The following is a 23,272-nucleotide window of genomic DNA, read 5'->3' as shown; positions in this document are numbered from 1 at the left end:
AAAAAATTGTTGAGAGTGAGTAGCAAAGGCTGAACTGCAGCCCATGAGAAGCCATTCCAAGCTTATCAAAGGCAGCACTAAATCTAAGGCTCAAGTTCCCACACTGGAGGCCAAGAGGCTAGGAGATGATGGACAGACCTGATGTTGACCAATAGTAGTGTTTTTTTTGGTTAGGCCACAGAAAATTTGTTGGTTGTGGCTATCTAGCTTTTTCTTTTTTACTTTTTTTTTTTTTTTTTTTTGCGGTATGCAGGCCTCTCACTGTTGTGGCCTTTCCCGTTGCGGAGCACAGGATCCGGATGCGCAGGCTCAGTGGCCATGGCTCACAGGCCCAGCCGCTCTGCGGCATAGTGGGATCTTCCCGGACCGGGGCACGAACCCACGTCCCCTGCATCGGCAGGTGGACTCTCAACCACTGCGCCACCAGGGAAGCCCGTGGCTATCTAGCTTTGAATATGAGAACTCTACCATCGTTTGACTCCACTATTTCTGAAGTTTGCCTTGCTGGCTTCATCCAGACAAGAATGTTTCTGGACGCTGCTCTGTCAGATTTTATCCGTTATATATGTATGTGCCACATGAAGCATAGTAGGTGAGGAAGGGAAGTAACATTTCCTGAGTATCTGTGCTGTGCCAGGGTTTCTGCTAGGCTCTTTCCACATATTAGTTCATGAAGTTTCTCAACAACACCATATGATGTTTGTCATCTTCATTATACATTTGAAAAAACAGATTCATAGAAGTGAAGAACATGCACATGCTGGTGGAGCCCAGATTAGAACCCAGGCTGGTCCTGGTACAAAGTCTGTGCTGTCTCTACTACATCTGTGGCATTCAAACTTGGTATAGGACAATGTACTGGACACAAAGACACAGAAGATGTGTGTGTGTATATGTATATATATAATTTTTTTTTCCTGGGGCATAAATTGTACTCCAAAATTTGAGAAAGGACTCCACATGATTTTCATAAAAAATCAAACATTGGTGTATTATAGAATAGAATACAAATGCACATGCATTTGTTTTGTATTACTCAGTAATTTAAAAAAATTTATTAGAGTATAATTGCTTTACAGTGTTAGTTTCTACTGTACAGCAAAGTGAATCAGCTATACGTATACATATATCCCCTCTTTTTTGGATTTCCTTCCCATTTAGGTCACTACAGAGCATTGAGTAGAGTTCCCTGTGCTATACAGTAGGCTCTCATTAGTTATCTATTTTATAAATAGTATCAATAGTGTATATATGTCAATTCCAATCTCCCAATTCATCCCACCTACCTTTTTCCCCCTTGGTATCCTTACCTTTGTTCTCTACGTCTGTGTCTCTATTTCTGCTTTGTAAATAAGATCGTCATTTTTAAGATGAAAGGATGTTGAAGAAATTTCTTGCTTTTGATGAGCCACTTCAAACCCTACCCTAGGACCCTAGGGCTATGCCCCAGGGTACTTTCTTCTACTAACAGGGCTCCTCCAGAGGGAGAGTGTGAGAAACACTGGACCACTCTACGCTCACACATCTCAGTCTGTTCCCAGACCCACTGAATTGCTTCAAGGTGGGTTCTTTTTACCATCATTGAAATGCAATATGAGAAGCCCTTAGACAAACTTCCTCTAGATTGCCTGTGTGCTCCTGTCTGGAGGAAGTCTTGCTAGAACCATTAGGCAAAGGAAACAATAACTTTTTACCTGACTTCATGCTAAAGCAGTCTTTTCTACCCATGCTCCTCTATACAGGGATAGACAGGCCAACGGTTAAAAACTTCAGAGAAGGGTGTGAGGCACGGAGAGCTGGGGACTCACTCTGAATTATTCTTAGCTATGCTGTGATGATTTGAGTGGGGTGTGTCCAGGAGGAGTGAGGGTGATTCCTCAGCTCTTTGTGAAGACCCTAACAACCACAAGTGTAACGACACCATTTACTATGTGCCTGGCATTGCTAATCCTTTCAATAGTTCTACGAAGTAGGGCTGATCATTATTATTTATTTTACAGATGAAGAAACAGAGGCACAGAGAGGTAAGGACTTTTCCCATGGACTCAGACCCCATGCTATTCTCTCTCTATCAACAGGACAAGAGAATAAAAAAATGCTCCCCTCCATTTCTCCTAATTTTGCCATCAAATCTTCTTGTACCTGCATGAATAGTACTTTAAAATGGAATGAATCCAGAGGCTTTCAAGCACAAAGTATCTGAAGACTCTTTTTCTCTCTTGTTATTTTTAAATTTAGAAAAAGCTTTTAGAACTATGTCTCTTGGTAATGACAGCCTGTATTCATTCTTCTCCAGGAATTAAGTGATGTATTCAAAATATGTCATTTTCCCCTGTGATACTGATGGCAAAACCACACTCTTCAAACCAAACCAAAGGCTGACTGAGAGGGATAGAGAAGTGTGGTCTCTTGGTTTCCACTCAGCAGTTTGAGCCAAGCGTTCTTGGCTTTTACTTCAACCCCTTAAAACCAGTAAGCAAGATGCTTAACCTCTTAACCCCATCTGCAAAATACTGATCCTACCTCTGTACCTTTTTGCGAGGAGTATTTCCAAGCTGACGTCATTAAAAGGCCACAAAGATAAAACGTGCAGAGGGCACATGCTTTCAGAGAATTGCTTTCTGGAAGAAGTTAGAGGGTTTGGGGTGGTGAGTTGTGTATGCTTAGGTTTGTTTTTAATTTAAAAGTGTATATAGTAGTAAAATTGTGGGAAACCCTATAGCACAGTGATTAGGACTGTGGACATTGGGGCCATGGTTCCCAGGCTCAAATCCAGGTTCCTTAACTTTTATGGCAAGGAGGCTTTGAGCCTTCTATGACTCAGTATCCCCATCTACATAAAACATAATAAATAATATAATTCCCATAACAACCTTACAAGGTAGGTATTATCATTTTCTCTTCTTATAGTTGAAAAAAGTATTCTAGGTTAATGGTACATAATAAACCATTAATAAAAGAGTATATATTATATATATACAAATGCATATGTATTTATGCATTTGCACATATATATAGTGGTTGCTACCATTTAATTATTCCACAGATAAGAAACAAAAGACAGCAGCATTCATACAAATACAGTGAATTGGGTAAGCTATGTAATGTAGTAGAAAAAAAATCACTGGATTTAAAAATTTTAATTTTGTGAGTTAAAAAAAATTCTACTGTCATCTGACTACTTATATGAATTTAGGCAAATAATTCAATCTCTCTGAGAATGATTTTCTTAGCAGTAAAGTGAGGCCAGTGGGTTGGATAAGACATATTAATTCTTTGACCCATAGTTGTTTCATTATGCTTTGTATTTTTCATCTTGCAGTTTAGAAGAAAGGTGAAACTTTCAGTTAAAAGTAGTGATCTGGGTCTACAGTTTTTAACCTCCCCTTTTCTTTCAAAAATGCTGCAGAAACAGCTGAACAAGTATGACGGGGCAAAAGTTTTTCCTTGCTGGAAAATTGGTAAGGGTGCCATACATATGCCAGACACTTGGAAGAATTACTGCAAGATGTAGAGCTGCTGAGATCAGGATGAGGGAAGGACCTACTAGCCTGGAATTCTGTGACCTGAGGAGAAAAGCCTGTGGGTGGTGGTAGGATAGGTTCTTAACACAGTGATCTAACATCTACAACTCACCATTTTCCTTTGGCATAAGCTTCCTCCTTACCTTGGATACACTACTAGGTCTCTACCTTTTTCAAGAAAAAATTACACTACATATAAATTTTCCCATCTTCTTTTCCTGTGATCTTCACATTTTCAACAAAAATTTACATGATCTCTGACAGAACTCATCCCAAATCCCAGTCCTGAAAAACCTAGTTGTTCCTCTTTTGAGTCACTCTATTAAGGAAATTCTCATAAGATGGAAAGAAAGGACCAATTTAAGAAAGTTGAGAAAATTTCCCCTTTGAAGCAAACTCATATAAGAAACAGGAGAACACGTAAAACAATTCTAATTCATATTCATGATAAAGATATATCATCTCTAACACAATAACAGGGTATGCTTCCCACAAACACAAGGAAAAATTCAGGATCAGAAAAATATTCATTGGGTTGAAAGATATTATTTGCAGTTAAAAAATGCAATGGCACTAAAAACTATAAAACATTGATGAAAGAAATTAATGAAAGCATAAATAAATGGAAAGACAGCCTATGTTCATGGATCAGAAGACTTAATATTGTTGAGATGACAGTACTGCCCAAAATGATCTACAGATTCAATGCGATCTCTGTCAAAATTCCAATGACAGAAACAGAAAAACTTATTCTAAAATTCATATGGAATCTCAAGGGAATCTAAATAGCCATAACAATCTTGAAAAAGAACAAAAGTTGGGAGATTCACACTTTCTGATTTCAAAACTTGCTACAAAGCCACAGTAGTAGCATAAGGACAGATGTACAGACCAAAGGAATAGAATAGAGGGCCCAGAAATAAAACTTCACATATATGGTCAAGTGATTTTCAACAAGGGTGCCAACCATTTAATGGGGGCAAAGACAGTGTTTTCAACAAATGGTGCTGGGAAAACTGGATATCCATTTTCAATATAATGAAATTAGACCCTTATTTCAAACCATAAACAAAAATTAATTCAAGATGGATCAAGGACTTAAATGTAAGAGCTAAAACTATAAAACTCTTAGAAAAAACAAAGGGGAAAAGTTTTATGACATTGGATTTGGCAATGATTTCTTGAAATATAAAGCCAAAAGTGCAAGGCAACAGAAGGAAAAAAAATAGATAAATTGGATTCATCAAAATTAAAGAATTTTGTGCATTAAAAGCCACTATCAACAGAGTGAAAAGGTAACCCACAGAATGGGAGAAAATATTTGTAAATCATATATTTAATAAGGGATTAATATCCAGAATATGTAAAGAACACTTAGAACTTAATAACAATTAAAAAAAAAAACTAAAAAATGGACAAAGGTCTTGAATAGACATTTCTCCAAAGAAAATATACGAATGTGCCAATAAGCACATGAAAAGATGCTCAACATCGCTAATCATTAGGGAAATACAAATTAAAACTACAGTGAGATACTATATCATACCCATTGGGATGGCTGTTATAAAGGAAAAAAAAAAAAAAACCCCAACAGATTAAATGGATTTAAAACTTGAATGTAAGACCTGAAACCATAAAACTCCTAGAAGAAAACACAGGCAGTATGCTCTTTGCCATTGGTCTTAGCAATATCTTTCTGAGCATGTATCCTCAGGCAAAGGAAACAAAAACAAAAATCAACAAATGGGACAACATCAAACTAAAAAGCTTCATATCTGATAAGGGGTTATTATCCAAAATATATAAAGAACTCATGCAACTCAACAACAAAAAAAACAAACAACCCAATTTCAAAATGGGCAGAGGACCTGAATAGACATTTTTCCAAAGAAAACATATAGATAGCTAACAGGCACATGAAGAGATGTTCAACATCACTAATTATCAGGGAACTGCAAATGAAAACCATAATGAAATATTACCTCATGCCTGTTAGAATGGCTATTATCAAAAAGGCGAGAGATAAAAAGTGTTGGAAAGGAGGCAGAGAAAAGGGAACACTCATACACTGTTGATGGGAATGTAAATCGGTGCAGCCACTAATGGAAAACAGTATGAAGTTTCCTCAAAAAATTAACAAAAGAACTACCATATGATTCAGCTATTTGACTTCTGGGTATTTATCTGAAGAATATGAAAACACTAATTAGAAAAGACCTATGCATCCCTATATTCATCATAGCATTATTTATAATAGCCAAAAAATGGAAACAACCTAAGTGCCTGTCAATGGGTGAATGGACACACACACACAATGGAGTACTACTCAGCCATAAAAAGATGAAATCCTGCCATTTGCAACAACATGGATGGACCTTGAGGGTATTACATTAAGTGACATAAGTCAGATGGGGAAAGACAAATACTGTATGATTTCACTCATATGTGGAATCCGAAAGGCAAACAGAAAACCAAAATAAGTGAATACACCAAACCAAGCAAAAACAAACATGTAGATACAGAGAACAGAGTAGTTATCAGAGGGGAAGGTGTTGGGGGGCAGTGTGAAATGGGTAGAGGGTCAACTATGGTGATGAATAGAAACTAAATTTTTAGTGGTGAGCATGCTGTAGTGTACACAGAAGTAGAAATATATGTTGTACACATGAAACTTATATAATGTTATAAACCAATGTTACCTCAATTTAAAAAAAACAGAAAATCATAAGTATCAATAATGATGTGGAGAAGTTGGAATCCCTATGCATTGTTGGTAGGACTGTAAAATGGTGCAGCCACTGTGGAAAACTGTATGATGGTTCCTCAAAAAATTAAACACAGAATTACTATATAATCCATCAGTTCCACTTCTAGTGTATGCCCCAAAGAATTGAAACCAGGGACTTGAACAGATATTTACACGCTAATGTTCATAGCAGCATTATTCACAACAGCCAAAAGATGGAAACAACTCAACCATCCATTGACAGATAAATGGGTAAGCAAAATGCAGTATATACATACAATGGAATATTATTCTGGCCTTAAAAATGAATGAAATTCTGATACATGCTACAACATGGATGGACCTTGAAGACATGTTAAGTGAAATAAGCCAGACAAAAGGACAAAAATTATATGATTCCACTTATATGAAGTACCTAGAACAGGCAAAATGATAGAGATAGATGGTAGAATAGAGGTTGCCAGGGACAGGGAGAGTTTCAGTTTGGGATGATGAAAAAGTCCTGGAGATGGATAGTGGTGATGGTTGCACAACTTACTGCCACCACACTGTATGCTTAAAAATGGTTAAAGTGTTAAGCTTTATGGTATGTATATTTTACCACAATAAAAAAAAAATGCAATGGAAACAGTGAACAGTAAGGCGAATGCTGCAAAAACAAAAAAACAAATTAAATTGGTGAATGACTGAACCAGAATGAAACATTCTCCAAGAACTCAAAGAAAAATGGTAGACATTAAAAAATTGTACTTATAATAGAGTATAAAAGAGATTTTGGGTAGATTCAAGAACCCAATGAACAGACAGAAGAAAAGTAATAATAAAAGAAATAATAGAAAAAAAATTCCTAAGCCAAAGAAGTTTATTAACTTGTCAGATGGAATGGCTCAAGTCCTATACAAAGTATTATACAAAATTAATGCATGGCCTTGGGCTAAAATATACTCTCTTGACTCTTTTTTTAAATTCCAAAGACAAAGAAAAAAATTTTTTACAGGCATTCAAGAGGGGAAAACAAAGGAGAAGTGTACTAAATTGGAATCTCTCCTTTTTCTATATGCGATATAGAACAGAATGCATGCAAGTTGACATTGTATCACTGTTTCTAGTAAATTTAGGGGAAAAGATAGTCAGGATATAAGAACTTTATAATTAAAGTTCAGTTAAAATATTTACCTGAAGGTGAATAACAACAATTCTCAAATAAGTTGGACTTAGAAAGCTTAATATTCGTATACCCCTCAGAAAAATTTTACCTGAAAAAAGACTCAGCTAACTGAGAAATTTAAAAAATAAAATAAAAAAACTTCAAATACTGGAAAGGAAATATGTGTATGTGTGTGTATGTGTATACACTTATGAAACATAATGCAAATATTTCTTAATAAATTGAGCAAGGAGAAAAATAAATATTATTTAATTATTGCCATTATAAAGACAAGCATCCCTTGGGAATTGTTACTAGAATAAGAATTAAATTATACTCTTTCAAATTATACTTTTCAAATCAATGGTGGAATATTAAAATATCAAGCAAGAGTAAAAGCTAAATAGGTGGGCAAAGATATAGTAAGAAAATACAAAAAAATTTTAAGTTTATAATATTTTTGGACAAAGGACTTAAAAAGCATTAAAGATGATAAAGTTTACTTTACATTGATTAGAAATGTATTCCATAATAAAAACACATGTTAGCTAAATAATACAGTGTAAATGATAAGGCAATGTATTGAAAATTCAAACAGTCATGGTGGAAAGTTTGAAAATATCTCTCTGTCTTCACAGATCAAGTAAGCAAAAATATAAAATATTTAATAAATTTAATCAATATATTCTTATATAAAACTTTTTATTCATCAATGTATACATATTTTCTAACATCCATGAATGATAAGTAAAATTTATTCCTATGTTAGGCCACCAACAAAAATTAATAAATTTTAAAAGTAGAAATTACATAAACCATATTTTCTGAAAAAAAGCAATGACTCTAGAAATTGAGAAAAATATAAAAAACCAAAAATCATGTGGAAATTGTGAAATATTTTATAAATAATTTAATATCAAATCTAAAATTATAAATATAAATTATTTAGAAATTAACAATAATGAGAACAGTACATGTTGGACCATATGAGATTCAATAAGGAAGAGATTTAGAATATAATTTATATTCATAATAGCTTTTATTATTAAATGAGAAATAATAAAATATAATAAATTTCAATTCATAAAAAGAGATGAAATAAAAGATAAGCCAAAGGAAGGAATTAATAGTAAAAGAATAAAGTAATGTAAAACAATTATACGAAAGAAAACTGAACAAATCTGAGAGAACCCATTGAGTAATTTGAATGGGGCAATAAGAGACAAAAATACTTTACATGAATGTTGGAAAAGGGATACAACCACAGATACAGAAGAGATTTTGAAAATTAAAAAGTTATGTTATAAAATTAAAATATCAGCACACTGGTAATTTCTACCACTTCTCAAGGTAGTAAATACGATAATAACAATAGTCATACAAGATTTTGAGATAACTGTCAAATAACTTCTTTAATAATGGTTTAGGCTTAGTTGGCTTTCCTCTGATATGTATTAAACCTTGAACAAGCTTACATTTTCTGTATTACTTTAGATATTCCATAGCACATGAAAACATTGCCAATTCATTTTTCTAAACTTGTGTAATCCTTATTGCAAGCCTGACAAAGACAGTATAAAATGAAACTCTTGAATATTCTTAATATTAAATATTAATAAGTGAAATATTTAGGTTTATATTAAATCAAATCCAGAAATATAATAAAAGAGCAAACCATGATGAATAAAATTTATTTCAGGAATTTAAGGTTAGTTTCACATCAGGAAATTTTTTGATTTGAAATTTTCACATAGGGCAAAGGAAATAAAAGAAAGATATAATTATCTTTTTATGACAAAAGGGCATTTAATGAAACTAACATTTCAGATAAAAATGTTTTAATAAACTTGCAGTTGAAGAATCATTCCTTAATATAGTAGATAAAAAACTATGAAGTCAATATCCAATAAAGTACATAATTGTGAAACACAAGTTCCAGTAAAGTTTGAAAATTTTAGCCAATATAATAAGATACCCAAGAAGACACACCATATACAAAAATAAACTCAAAATGGTTTAAAGACCTAATTAACATAACACCATTAAACTTCTAGAAGAGAACATAGGCAAAACATTCTCAGACATAAATCGTACCAATGTTTTCTATGATCAATCTCCCAAGGTAGATTAAATAAAACCAAAAATAAACAAATGGGACCTAATCAAACTTAAAAGCTTTTGCACACCGAAAGAAACCATCAACAAACTGAAAAGAAAACCTAAGGAATGGGAGAAAATATTTGCAAACGATGCTACTGACAAGGGGTTAATATGCAAAATATACCAACAGCTCATACAACTCAATATCAAAAAAACAAGCAACCCAAGATACCTGAGAAGTTATAAAAGATATAAATATTAGAAAAGAGGACAGAAGTTATCATTAATTATAAATAATATAACCATCTTACTAAAAAACCAGTCCAAAATTAACTGGAAAAATATTAGAATTAATATAATGTTTCATTAAAATGATGGGATAAAAAATAAATCTACGACTTCCGGGTAAGATGGCGGAAGAGTAAGACGCGGAGATCACCTTCCTCCCCACGGATACACCAGAAATACAGCTACACGTGGAACAACTCCTACAGAACACCTACTGAAGGCTAGCAGAAGACCCCAGACCTCCCAAAAGGCAAGAAACTCCCCACATACCTGGGTAGGGCAAAGCGGAGAGATCCTCACACAGAGGATCGGTGCCGAGCGGCACTCACCAGCCCGAGAGGTTTGTCTGCTTACCCACCGGGGCGCGCAGCGCTGGAAGCTGAGGCTCGGGCTTCGGTCAGAGCGCAGGGAGAGGACTGGGGCTGGCGGCGAGAACTCAGCCTGAAGGGGGCTAATGTGCCACAGCTAGCCGGGAGGGAGTCCGGGAAAACTCTGGAGCTGCCGAAGAGGCAAGAGACTTTTTCTTCCCTCTTGGTTTCCTGGTGCGCGAGGAGAGGGGATTAAGAGCGCTGCTTAAAGGGGCTCCACGGGCGGGCACGAGTCGCGACTGAAAGCGCGGAGCCCAGTGACGGGCGTGGGACGCTGGGGCTGCTGCTGCTGCCGCCAAGAAGCCTGTGTGCGAGCGCAGGTCACTGCCCACACCGCACTTCCGGGAGCCTGTGCAGCCCGCCACTGCCGGGGTCCCGGGATCCAGGGGCGGCTTCCCTGGGAGAACGCACGGTGCGCCTCGGGCTGGTGCAACGTCACGCCGACCTCTGCCGCTGCAGGCTCGCCCCGCACTCCGTGCCCCTCCCTCCCGCCCGGCCTGAGTGAGCAAGAGTCCCCGAAGCGGCTGCTCCTTTAACCCTGTCCTGTCTGAGCGAAGAACAGACGCCCTCCGGCGACCTGACCTCAGAGGCGGGGCCAAATCCAAAGCTGAGACCCAGGAGCTGTGAGAACAAAGAAGAGAAAGGGAAACCTCTCCCAGCAGCCTCAGAAGCAGCGGATTAAAGCTCCACAATCAACTTGATGTACCCTGCATCTGTGGAATACATGAATAGACAACACATCATCCCAAATTGAGGAGCCGAGAGTCAGTGCTGTGCCTCTGAGGTGGGAGAGCCAACTTCAGGACACTGGTCCACAAGAGACCTCCCAGCTCCACATAATATCAAACGGCAAAAATCTTCCAGAGATCTCCATCTCAACACCGGCACCCAGCTTCACTCAACGACCAGCAAGCTACAGTGCTGGACACCCTATGCCAAACAACTAGCAAGACAGGAACACAACGCCACCCATTAGCAGAGAGGTGGCCTAAAATCATAAAAAGTCCGCAGACACCACAAAACACACCACCAGACGTGGACCTGCCCACCAGAAAGACAAGATCCAACCTCATCCACCAGAACACAGGCACTAGTCCCCTCCACCAGGAAGCCTACACAACCCACTAAACCAACCTTAACCACTGGGGACAGACACCAAAAACAACGGGAACTACGAACCTGCAGCCTGCAAAAAGGAGACCCCAAACACAGTAACATAAGCAAAATGAGAAGACAGAAAAACACACAGCAGGAGAAGGAGCAAGATAAAAACCCACCAGATCTAACAAATGAAAAGGTAATAGGCAGTCTACCTGAAAAAGAATTCAGAATAATGATGGTAAAGATGATCCAAGATTCTATTTCCCAGATCCAAAATCTTGGAAATAGAATAGACAAAATGCAAGAAACAGTTAACAAGGACCTAGAAGAACTAAAGATGAATCAAGCATCGATTAAAAACACAATACATGAAATAAAAAATACTCTAGATGGGATCAATAGCAGAATAACTGAGGCAGAAGAACGGATAAGTGAGGTGGAAGATAAAATAGTGGAAATAACTGCTGCAGAGCAAAATAAAGAAAAAAGAATGAAAAGAACAGAGGACAGTCTCAGAGACCTCTGGGACAACATTAAACGCACCAACATTCGAATTATAGGGGTTCCAGAAGAAGAAGAGAAAAAGAAAGGGACTGAGAAAATATTTGAAGAGATTATAGTTGAAAACTTCCCTAATATGGGAAAGGAAATAGTTAATCAAGTCCAGGAGGCACAGAGAGTCCCATACAGAATAAATCCAAGGAGAAATACGCCAAGACACATATTAATCAAACTGTCAAAAATTAAACACAAAGAAATCATATTAAAAGCAGCAAGGCAAAAACAACAAATAACACACAAGGGAATCCCCATCAGGATAACAGCTGATCTCTCAGCAGAAACTCTACAAGCCAGAAGGGAGTGGCAGGACATAATTAAAGTGATGAAGGAGAAAAACCTGCAACCAAGATTACTCTACCCAGCAAGGATCTCATTCAGATTTGATAGAGAAATTAAAACATTTACAGACAAGCAAAAGCTGAGAGAGTTCAGCACCACCAAACCAGCTTTACAACAAATGCTAAAGGAAGTTCTTTAGGCAAGAAACACAACAGAAGTAAAAGACCTACAATAACGAACCCAAAACAATTAAGAAAATGGGAATAGGAACATACATATCGATAGTTACCTTAAATGTAAATGGACTAAATGCTCCCACCAAAAGACACAGAGTGCGGGCCTCCCTGGTGGCGCAGTGGTTGAGAGTCCGCCTGCCGATGCAGGGGATACGGGTTCGTGCCCCGGTCTGGGAGGATCCCATATGCCGCGGAGCGGCTGGGCCCGTGAGCCATGGCCGCTGGGCCTGCGCATCCGGAGCCTGTGCTCCGCAACGGGAGAGGCCACAACAGTGAGAGGCCCGCATACCGCAAAAAGAAAAAAAAAAAAATAAAAAAAAAAAAAAAAAAAAAAAAAAAAGACACAGAGTGGCTGAATGGATACAAAAACAAGACCCATATATATGCTGTCTACAAGAGACCCACTTCAGACCTAGAGACACATACAGACTGAAAGTAAGGGGATGGAAAAAGATATTCCATGCAAATGGAAATCAAAAGAAAGCTGGAGTAGCAATTCTCATATCAGACAAAATAGACTTTAAAATAAAGACTACTAGAAGAGACAAAGAAGGACACTACCTAATGATCAAGGGATCGATCCAAGAAGAAGATATAACAATTGTAAATATTTATGCACCAAACATAGGAGCACCTCAATACATAAGGCAAATACTAACAGCCATAAAAGGAGAAATCGACAGTAACACAATCATAGTAGGGGACTTTAACACCCCACTTTCACCAATGGACAGATCATCTAAAATGAAAATAAATAAGGAAACACAAGCTTTAAATGATACATTAAACAAGATGGACTTAATTGATATTTATAGGACATTCCATCCAAAAACAACAGAATACACATTTTTCTCAAGTGCTCATGGAACATTCTCCAGGATAGATCATATCTTGGGTCACAAATCAAGCCTTGGTAAATTTAAGAAAATTGAAATTGTATCAAGTATCTTTTCCGACCACAATGCTATGAGACTAGATATCAATTACAGGAAAAGAGCTGTAAAAAATACAAACACATGGAGGCTAAACAATACACTACTTAATAACGAAGTGATCACTGAAGAAATCAAAGAGGAAATTAAAAAATACCTAGAAACAAATGACAATGGAGACACGACGACCCAAAACCTATGGGATGCAGCAAAAGCAGTTCTAAGAGGGAAGTTTATAGCAATACAATCCCACCTTAAGAAACAGGAAACATCTCGAATAAACAACCTAACCTTGCACCTAAAGCAATTAGAGAAAGAAGAACAAAAACATCCCAAAGTTAGCAGAAGGAAAGAAATCATAAAAATCAGATCAGAAATAAATGAAAAAGAAATGAAGGAAATGATAGCAAAGATCAATAAAACTAAAAGCTGGTTCTTTGAGAAGATAAACAAAATTGATAAACCATTAGCCAGACTCATCAAGAAAAAAAGGGAGAAGACTCAAATCAATAGAATTAGAAATGAAAAAGGAGAAGTAACAACTGACACTGCAGAAATACAAAAGATCATGAGAGATTACTATAAGCAACTCTATGCCAATAAAATGGACAACCTGGAAGAAATGGACAAATTTTTAGAAATGCACAACCTGCCGAGATTGAACCAGGAAGAAATAGAAAATATGAACAGACCAATCACAAGCTCTGAAATTGAAACTGTGATAAAAAATCTTCCAACAAACAAAAGCCCAGGACCAGATGGCTTCACAGGCGAATTCTATCAAGCATTTAGAGAAGAGCTAACACCTATCCTTCTCAAAGTCTTCCAAAATATAGCAGAGGGAGGAACACTCCCAAACTCATTCTACGAGGCCACCATCACCTTGATACCAAAACCAGACAAGGATGTCACAAAGAAAGAAAACTACAGGCCAATATCACTGATGAACATAGATGCAAAAATCCTCAACAAAATACTAGCAAACAGAATACAACAGCACATTAAAAGGATCATACACCATGATCAAGTGGGGTTTATTCCAGGAATGCAAGGATTCTTCAATATACGCAAATCAATCAACGTGATACACCATATTAACAAATTGAAGGAGAAAAACCATATGATCATCTCAATAGATGCAGAAAAAGCTTTTGACAAAATTCAACACCCATTTATGATAAAAACCCTGCAGAAAGTAGGCATAGAGGGAACTTTCCTCAACATAATAAAGGCCATATATGACAAACCCACAGCCAGCATCGTCCTCAATGGTGAAAAACTGAAACCATTTCCACTAAGATCAGGAACAAGACAAGGTTGCCCACTCTCACCACTCTTATTCAACATAGTTTTGGAAGTTTTAGCCACAGCAATCAGAGAAGAAAAGGAAATAAAAGGAATCCAAATTGGAAAAGAAGAAGTAAAGCTGTCACTGTTTGCAGATGACATGATACTGTACATAGAGAATCCTAAAGATGCTACCAGAAAACTACTAGAGCTAATCAATGAATTTGGTAAAGTTGCAGGATACAAAATTAATGCACAGAAATCTCTGGCATTCCTATATACTAATGATGAAAAATCTGAAAGTGAAATCAAGGAAACACTCCCATTTACCATTGCAACAAAAAGAATAAAATATCTAGGAATAAACCTACCTAAGGAGACAAAAGACCTGTATGCAGAAAATTATAAGACACTGATGAAAGAAATTAAAGATGATACAAATAGATGGAGAGATGTACCATGTTCTTGGATTGGAAGAATCAACATTGTGAAAATGACTCTACTACCCAAAGCAATCTACAGATTCAATGCAATCCCTATCAAACTACCACTGGCATTTTTCACAGAACTAGAACAAAAAATTTCACAATTTGTATGGAAACACAAAAGACCCCGAATAGCCAAAGCAATCTTGAGAACGAAAAATGGAGCTGGAGGAATCAGGCTCCCTGACTTCAGACTATACTACAAAGCTACAGTAATCAAGACAGTGTGGTACTGGCACAAAAACAGAAATATAGATCAATGGAACAGGATAGAAAGCCCAGAGTTAAACGCACGGACATATGGTCACCTTATCTTTGATAAAGGAGGCAGGAATGTACAGTGGAGAAAGGACAGTCTCTTCAATAAGTGGTGCTGGGAAAACTGGATAGGGACATGTAAAAGTATGAGACTAGATCACTCCCTAACACCGTACACAAAAATAAGCTCAAAATGGATTAAAGACCTAAATGTAAGGCCAGACACTATCAAACTCTTAGAGGAAAACATAGGCAGAACCCTCTATGACATAAATCACAGCAAGATCCTTTTTGACCCACCTCCTAGAGAAATGGAAATAAAGACAAAAATAAACACATGGGACCTAATGAAACTTAAAAGCTTTTGCACAGCAAAGGAAACCATAAACAAGACCAAAAGACAACCCTCAGAATGGGAGAAAATATTTGCAAATGAAGCAACTGACAAAGGATTAATCTCCAAAATTTATAAGCAGCTCATGCAGCTCAATAACAAAAAAACAAACAACCCAATCCAAAAATGGGCAGAAGACCTAAATAGACATTTCTCCACAGAAGATATACAGACTGCCAACAAACACATGAAAGGATGCTCAACATCTTTACTCATTAGAGAAATGCAAATCAAAACTACAATGAGATATCATCTCACACCAGTCAGAATGGCCATCATCAAAAAATCTAGAAACAATAAATGCTGGAGAGGGTGTGGAAAAAAGGGAACACTCTTGCACTGCTGGTGGGAATGTGAATTGGTACAGCCGCTATGGAGAACGGTATGGAGGTTCCTTAAAAAACTACAAATAGAACTACCATATGACCCAGCAATCCCACTACTGGGCATATACCCTGAGAAAACCATAATTCAAAAAGAGACATGTACCAAAATGTTCATAGCAGCCCTATTTACAATAGCCCGGAGATGGAAACAACCTAAGTGTCCATCATCGGATGAATGGATAAAGAAGATGTGGCACATATATACAATGGAATATTACTCAGCCATAAAAAGAAATGAAATTGAGCTATTTGTAATGAGGTGGATAGACCTAGAGTCTGTCATACAGAGTGAAGTAAGTCAGAAAGAGAAAGACAAATACTGTATGCTGACACATATATATGGAATTTAAGGAAAAAAAATGTCATGAAGAACCTAGGGGTAAGACAGGAATAAAGACACAGACCTACTAGAGAATGGACTTGAGGATATGGGGAGGGGGAAGAGTAAGCTGTGACAAAGTGAGAGAGTGGCATGGACATATATACACTACGAAACGTAAGGTAGATAGCTAGTGGGAAGCAGCCGCATAGCACAGGGAGATCAGCTCGGTGCTTTGTGACCGCCTGGAGGGGTGGGATAGGGAGGGTGGGAGGGAGATGCAAAAGGGAGGGGATATGGAAACATATGTATATGTATAACTGATTAAATTTGTTATAAAAAAATAAATAAATAAATAAATAAATAAATCTACAAAGCAATAATTTCCCCCAAGCCAGTATTTCTTAACTGTTCGAGGGGCGTAGGCCTGTTCTGTTGCAAATTACAATCTCCCTGGTTTGCAAATTTTTAAAAATAATTTTATGGAGTTCAATAAAAGCCCATGGATCCCAAATTATAGGTTAATTGCTTTATAGTGAACAATAGTTTAGAAAATACAACAGAAAAAAATTCATTCACAATGGAAGCAAAACTTTAAAATGTCTAGGAATAAACTTAGTGAACACTGTATGAGACTGAGCTGAAGAAAATATCAAAACCTCATTGGGGGATGTAAAAGAGAAGTGATATATCCTTAAATAAGAAAATCAATATAGTAACAATGTAATGCCATTTTGTTAAGGTTATTCTGTACTTTTCATACAGTTCAAGTGAAAACCCCAGGAATATTCTGGAACATTAAAAAAATTATTTAAAATGCATGTGGTAGGGAAAAAGACCCACTAAAGACTAGCAGATTTTCATGCAGGATTAGAAGTGAGAAAAGACTTGTCTTCCAGATGTTAAAACTAATTAAAATAATGTGGTAGAAGCATAAGAACAGACAGAAATGCAGTGCATCAGAATAGAAAACCCAGCAATGGACACAAGTCTATGAAAATGTTTAACTTTTCAAATTGGTAGTAAAGGATTATCCAGTAAATGGTGTTGGAAAAACTGCCTAAACACTTGGAGAAAAAAGATGGATCTTGGCTTCATACCGTACATCGGATTAATTCTAGAAGTAATAAACTAAATGTAAGAAAAAAATTATAAAAAATACTGTAAGTAAAGGTAGTCATAAAAAGGACAATAGCAGCCCAATCACAATTATGAATACTGATGTTAAATTTCTGAATAAAATACAGAAAACAATTCAGTTCTATATAAAAATAATAATATATCACAACCAAGTGTAACCAAATATGCATATGGCCCAATATTAAAATATCTTTTGTAATGCATTTCTCTGTATTAGTAGGTCAAAGGAAAAATATGACTTCAATAGATACCAAAAATGCATTTGATTAAACTGAATATCTATTCCTGTTTTCTTTTAAAGGAAGAGTTGGACTTCCTTGACATGATCTCATTTCCAAATGATGAAACATTAGAAGTATTTCTATTAAGATCAGGAAAAAGACTATCCAAGGAGTTTTTAGGGAATCATGTGCAGTAGCTAACACTAAAATAATTTATTCTATTAGTACTTAAATTAATATTAATCCTTTATTATGCTAATGAGGAAGCCTAAAAAACTTGTTACAATTTTTCAATCATTTTGCAAATTGATGAAGCTAAGAAATCTTGAAAGAGCAACATAATATGACACAAAGCCCATGAGTTGGACTGAATCCAGAATCCATAATCAGAATACCAGTTCTGCCATTTTTATTCTTTGATCTTAGCAAGTTATCTAAGCTCTCTGAATCTCAGTGTCCTTATCTGTAGAACTGAAGTAATAGCAGGCTTGCTATAGGCTACCTCTTCTGTGGATTATAATAAAAAGTATGGACAGGGCCTCCCTGGTGGCGCAGTGGTTGAGAGTCCGCCTGCCGATGCAGGGGATACGGGTTCGTGCCCCGGTCTGGGAGGATCCCATATGCCGCGGAGCGGCTAGGCCCGTGAGCCATGGCCGCTGGGCCTGCGCATCCGGAGCCTGTGCTCCGCAACGGGAGAGGCCACAACAGTGAGAGGCCCGCATACCGCAAAAAGAAAAAAAAAAAAGTATGGACAAAATGAAAAAAGCAAACACAATAAAACTCTGAAAAGCAAAAAATGCAGGTGGATTGGAGAGTTAAAACCTGGAGAAATAACCCATACGAGGATGAATTCCAAATTTTTTTCTTCATTTCCCTCGTGGCTTTAATCTGAGGGTGGGCCTCAGTCACATGGCAGTAGCCTGGGATGTCGCCTAAAAGCTAAGAAAGCCACCATATTTCTGGCCCTTGGGAAAAGCGGCCCCTGTGGTTCAAAGAATGTGGAGGAAATCCCATTTCTATTTCTCTCTTATGACTCCTGGCTTTGCCCCAGGGGTGGCCTCAGTACAGAACTGCATGCAGCAATGTGGTGACCAAAACTCCAAGAGAAACCCCACTTTTCTTGCTAGAAGACTTGGAGGGCAGGGGCCTCATTGAGAAAATCAGTGTGTGGGGGATCCTGGAGAGGAGAGAGCTGGTAAAGGGGATCCCTCTACTTCTGTGTATGCAGCTGTATAACTCCCAGGATCATCTCTGAACTGCATACACACAGGAGACACCCAAAGCAGCTTAGCAAAGACTTTGAAAACTGAACCAAAATCAAAACCACAGAAGACAAGATAGAACCTGTGATCTGAACCTAGCCAGGGTGATTGTCTACTAAAGCAAACAAACAAATCAACATTCTCTATAGAATTTGAATACGACTCAGAGTCTCAACAACATGATATTAAAAACTTTTAGAATATAATCTAAAATTGCTTGGGGCTTCCCTGGTGGCACAGTGGTTGAGAGTCCGCCTGACGATGCAGGGGACACGGGTTCGTGCCCCGGTCTGGGAAGATCCCACATGCCGCGGAGTGGCTGGACCCGTGAGCCATGGCCACTGAGCCTGCGCTTCGCAGCGGGAGAGGCCGCAGCAGTGAGAGGCCCGCATACCGCAAAAAATAAATAAATAAATGAAATTGCTTGACATACAGATCACCTAGAAAATGTGACCCATTCTCAGGAGAGCAGACAATTAAGATGCAAATCCTGAGCTATTGGAATTATCAGTTATAATAACTGAAGTTATTATATAATAGGAGTTATAATAACTATAATCTATGAGGTAAAGGTAACACACTTGAATTAAATGGAAAGATAGAAGTTCTCAGCAGAGCAAAAAAAATTTTTAAAAGAACCAAGTAGATATTTTAGGACTGAAAAACACAATATCTGTAATAAGAAATTCAGTAGATGAGCTAAACAGCAGAATGGAGATGACAGAGGAAATGAGTCAGTTAACATGAAGACAGAACAATAGAAACGATCTGGTATAAAGAACAGAAAGAAAATTGCAAAAAAAAAAAATTGAACAGAACTTCAGGGACATGTGGAATAACATCAAAAGGTCTAACATGTGTGTCACTGGGGTCTCAGAAGGAGAGGGGAAAATGATCAGTGCAGAAAAAATTATTTGAAAAGTAATGGCCACAGATCCACACAATTTGGTGAAAGACATAAAGTTCTAGATTCAAGAAGCTCAGCAAAGCCAAAAGAGGATAAACTGAAAAAAAAACAGAAAAAAACAAAGAAACAAACAAAAGTGTGCCAGGCACATCATAATCAAACTGCTGAGAACTAAAGATAGAGAAAAAAAATCTTGACAGCAGTTAGTGAAAAATGACACTTTACATATGAAACAATAAATCAAATGACCACAAAGACCACATTAGAAATTGAAGTAATAATGGTTATATGGGAATAAATAAATGCTATGTAAAGTGCTTAGCAGATAAAAGACACAAGTGGCAGAGGTATCATTAGTCTAATTGTAATTCCTCTACTGCATCTCAACACAACATAATTATTTTCCATTCTGTTTCTTCAACCTTCCCATGTTTTCCCCTGTGTGGATCTGATCCCGAGAACTGAATGCAAATGTACCTTTGATATACCCCAAATCTTTTGCTCTTGTTGAAATGAGAGTCTCTGCTAATTCATGTCTTGTTTTTGAATGAGATTTTAAAAATTCTGTGTCTCCTCAGTTACTACATAGGTAAAATAATGCATCTTTTACTGTCTTATAGGGATATTATGAAGATCTAATGAGACATAGAAAAAAATATAAAACTTCCTGTGACCAACTAAACCACTGAAAGTCATATATTTCATAAACAGTAGCAGGTTGGAAGTTCTGAAAGTCTAATTCTTTACACCAATTTCATGAGAAACTATTTTAGAGAGAGCTGGCTTGCCTGTGTCTTTCCACAGGCTGACAAGGTTGGGGATGGGTCAGTGAACCATGGTCATGCTTTGCCAGCTGACCCACAGATTAGGTCAAGCAGTCACCACATGAAACTCATTCAGCCTTATACATATATATATATATATATATATATATACACACATTCTTTACATATTCTTTTCCATTATGGTTTATCACAGGATATTGAACATAGTTCCCTGTGCTATACAGTAGGACCTTGTTGCTTATCCATTCTATATATCATAGTTTGCATCTGCTCCTCCCAAATCATTCAGCCTTTAGCAAGGTATTTCTGGCTGTTGTTTGATGCATATTCATCCCTTAATTATTAAATGCTGCTTCCAGCAAAGTAGAGATTCCAATCCCAGTCTTCTCCTTGGCATGGGATACTAGGAGTAGTGAAGTTAAGGTATAAAAAACTAGATTCAAAGTAGGATTCAGATGACTAATTTGAACTAGCATAACCAAAATGGGTCTGAAAGACTCGATGTTCTACTAGTGTTTATAAATCTGTGACTTCCCTCCACCTCTCCAACTTCCCAGAGGCTGTGAGCAGTAGCACACAAAATATCCACAGGGGATGTGTGAACTTGGTCTCTTGCCAAACTCTTAGGTGCAGAGCGAGTGGAATCAGCATGAAGCAGCACTAGGCAGCCTTGGGTTGTAGGAGGATGTGAAGAATGGGTGACAGAGGAGTTTTCTCTGAAGAAAAGACATCTCTGCAAATGTATGACTCAGATATTATCATATATAAAGACTGAGAGAGATTAGGAGTCCTGCATGTAGTCCATAGGCTAGAGACACTGTCAGAGCTTCTTAAAATCCTTGACCCTATAGGAGAGGGGTGAGGACATTGTTAACTGCTCAGAGAGAAAGGATGGAAAGGATGATTCAAGATATTAAAAATAGCCAGACTTCCTCTGTCTGACTCTCAAAGAGAACCACGGTAGAAGGACGTTGAGACTCGATCAAGAGTGAAAAGACTTAGATATAGCTGTCGTTATTGCTTGTTTCATAGAGATCCTTATGAGGATAATTATGAGAAAATTATGCCAATAAATATTACAGGAATTATGACACACGGTTGGATGGGCCATAAACCTTATTCTTGTACAAATTTTTCTTGCTCTTAATTTTAGGATCATTATGAAGCAGCTTGGAAAAGATTGTGTACCAATATTTTGATAACCTGTATTATAAGTTCTTGATGTCTTTTTTCTTGCATCTCTTTTCTACCTTAATGCAGGTAACTTATAAGGAATCTATGTAGCTTGCATTTGAATGACTTGAATATACTTTAGTTCCACTTTGATTTGACACAAAGAAGCACTAATAGGTCTCAGGTATTGCCTGTTTTATGAGTCTGAAGTCCACTGTAAGAAGAAACCCAATATCAAGAATTTGAAACAAATTAACTTGTGTGGAAGGAATGTAAAGAAAACGTTGGGTGGCTTGGCCAGAGCATTGTTAGAACAGCGTGTTGAATTGTAAAAAAAAAATTTTGATGTTCTGTTTCAATTTTCAGTAGCAGATAAATGGGTGTATAGAGGATCTTAAAAAAACATCCTTGGCCAATACTGAAGGGAAGTCACACAGGCTTCTTGGGCTTCATGAGTCTCTGTTTAACAGCAGGTGGAGTGGATAGAATGTGCAGCCTGCATCTAGAGTGGATGCTGCTTGGTATCCTTAGGAACACGACAAGGCCTCAGTTTCTCCTTCCGTTAATAAGGAATAAGAAACCCTTGTTTTTAAAATGGGGTTTGAGTGCATGTCAAATGGCATGCATGCATATAATAGATACTGCTGAAGGAGTAACAGGGTTTGAAAACTTCCGTACGGTACAGAGTGCTCTTTTTGTTACAGATGGGGAACAAAGACATGGAAAAAATGGGGACTAGCTCAGACGTGCTGTGTGAGTGCCAATTCCAGAAAACCTTACTCCATCCTGTTAGTCCTATTCTCATTTCTAGAAGAACCGCACAGAATAAAGTCTTCCTGCCCTCCCTGTACTTGCCATTCTTCCCTTCCTTTCCCCACCATGTCCACACAAGTTGGCCAATAGTCGCACGTGTGCCCCGCCCTGGGGCCTCTCTCATGGGGACCATACCACTTTTTAAAAAGTGGACAAAGCATCATTAACTCAGGAAAAGTGTCATCTCCAATATACCATCCTAGCTGTGAATAAATGACGTGTCTCTGTTGCTGCTAATTTTCCTCTACAAGTGGTAAAACCCCAACTAATGTTTTTGTTAAGCTAGGTCTAACTAATCCTTTTCTGTCAACAACATTTTCCCATACCTGATTCAAATTTCTTTTAATTTTGTAGTGCCATAAACCCTCCCTTTCTATTCGCTGCCTTAGTCATTATGGATGATAGTATTTCAAGTTCTTCTCTCATAGCACACTTATTATATCTCTGAACACTTAATCCACAAAATAAATCTAATTTAAATAAAAGAAAATATATTCCCTCAAGAATTTGGTTTGCTAACATTTTGCTCCAAGTTAGTAGACTGAGTCACCAATCAAAGG

General features: G+C 37.3%; 1 protein-coding gene across 6 annotated transcripts in view; it reads right to left on the bottom strand.

Annotated features, from left to right (window-relative positions):
- ANTXR1 (ANTXR cell adhesion molecule 1) overlaps positions 1–23,272 on the bottom strand; it is a 296,666-nt gene that overhangs the window by 242,445 nt on the left and 30,949 nt on the right. The window lies entirely within an intron of this gene.

Source organism: Mesoplodon mirus, assembly GCF_964341445.2.
Source record: "Mesoplodon mirus genome assembly, chromosome: 14".
Classification (NCBI taxonomy): Eukaryota; Metazoa; Chordata; class Mammalia; order Artiodactyla; family Ziphiidae; genus Mesoplodon; species Mesoplodon mirus.
The sequence above is the reverse complement of the archived record's forward strand: the minus strand, read 5'-3'. Positions and strand labels throughout refer to the sequence as shown.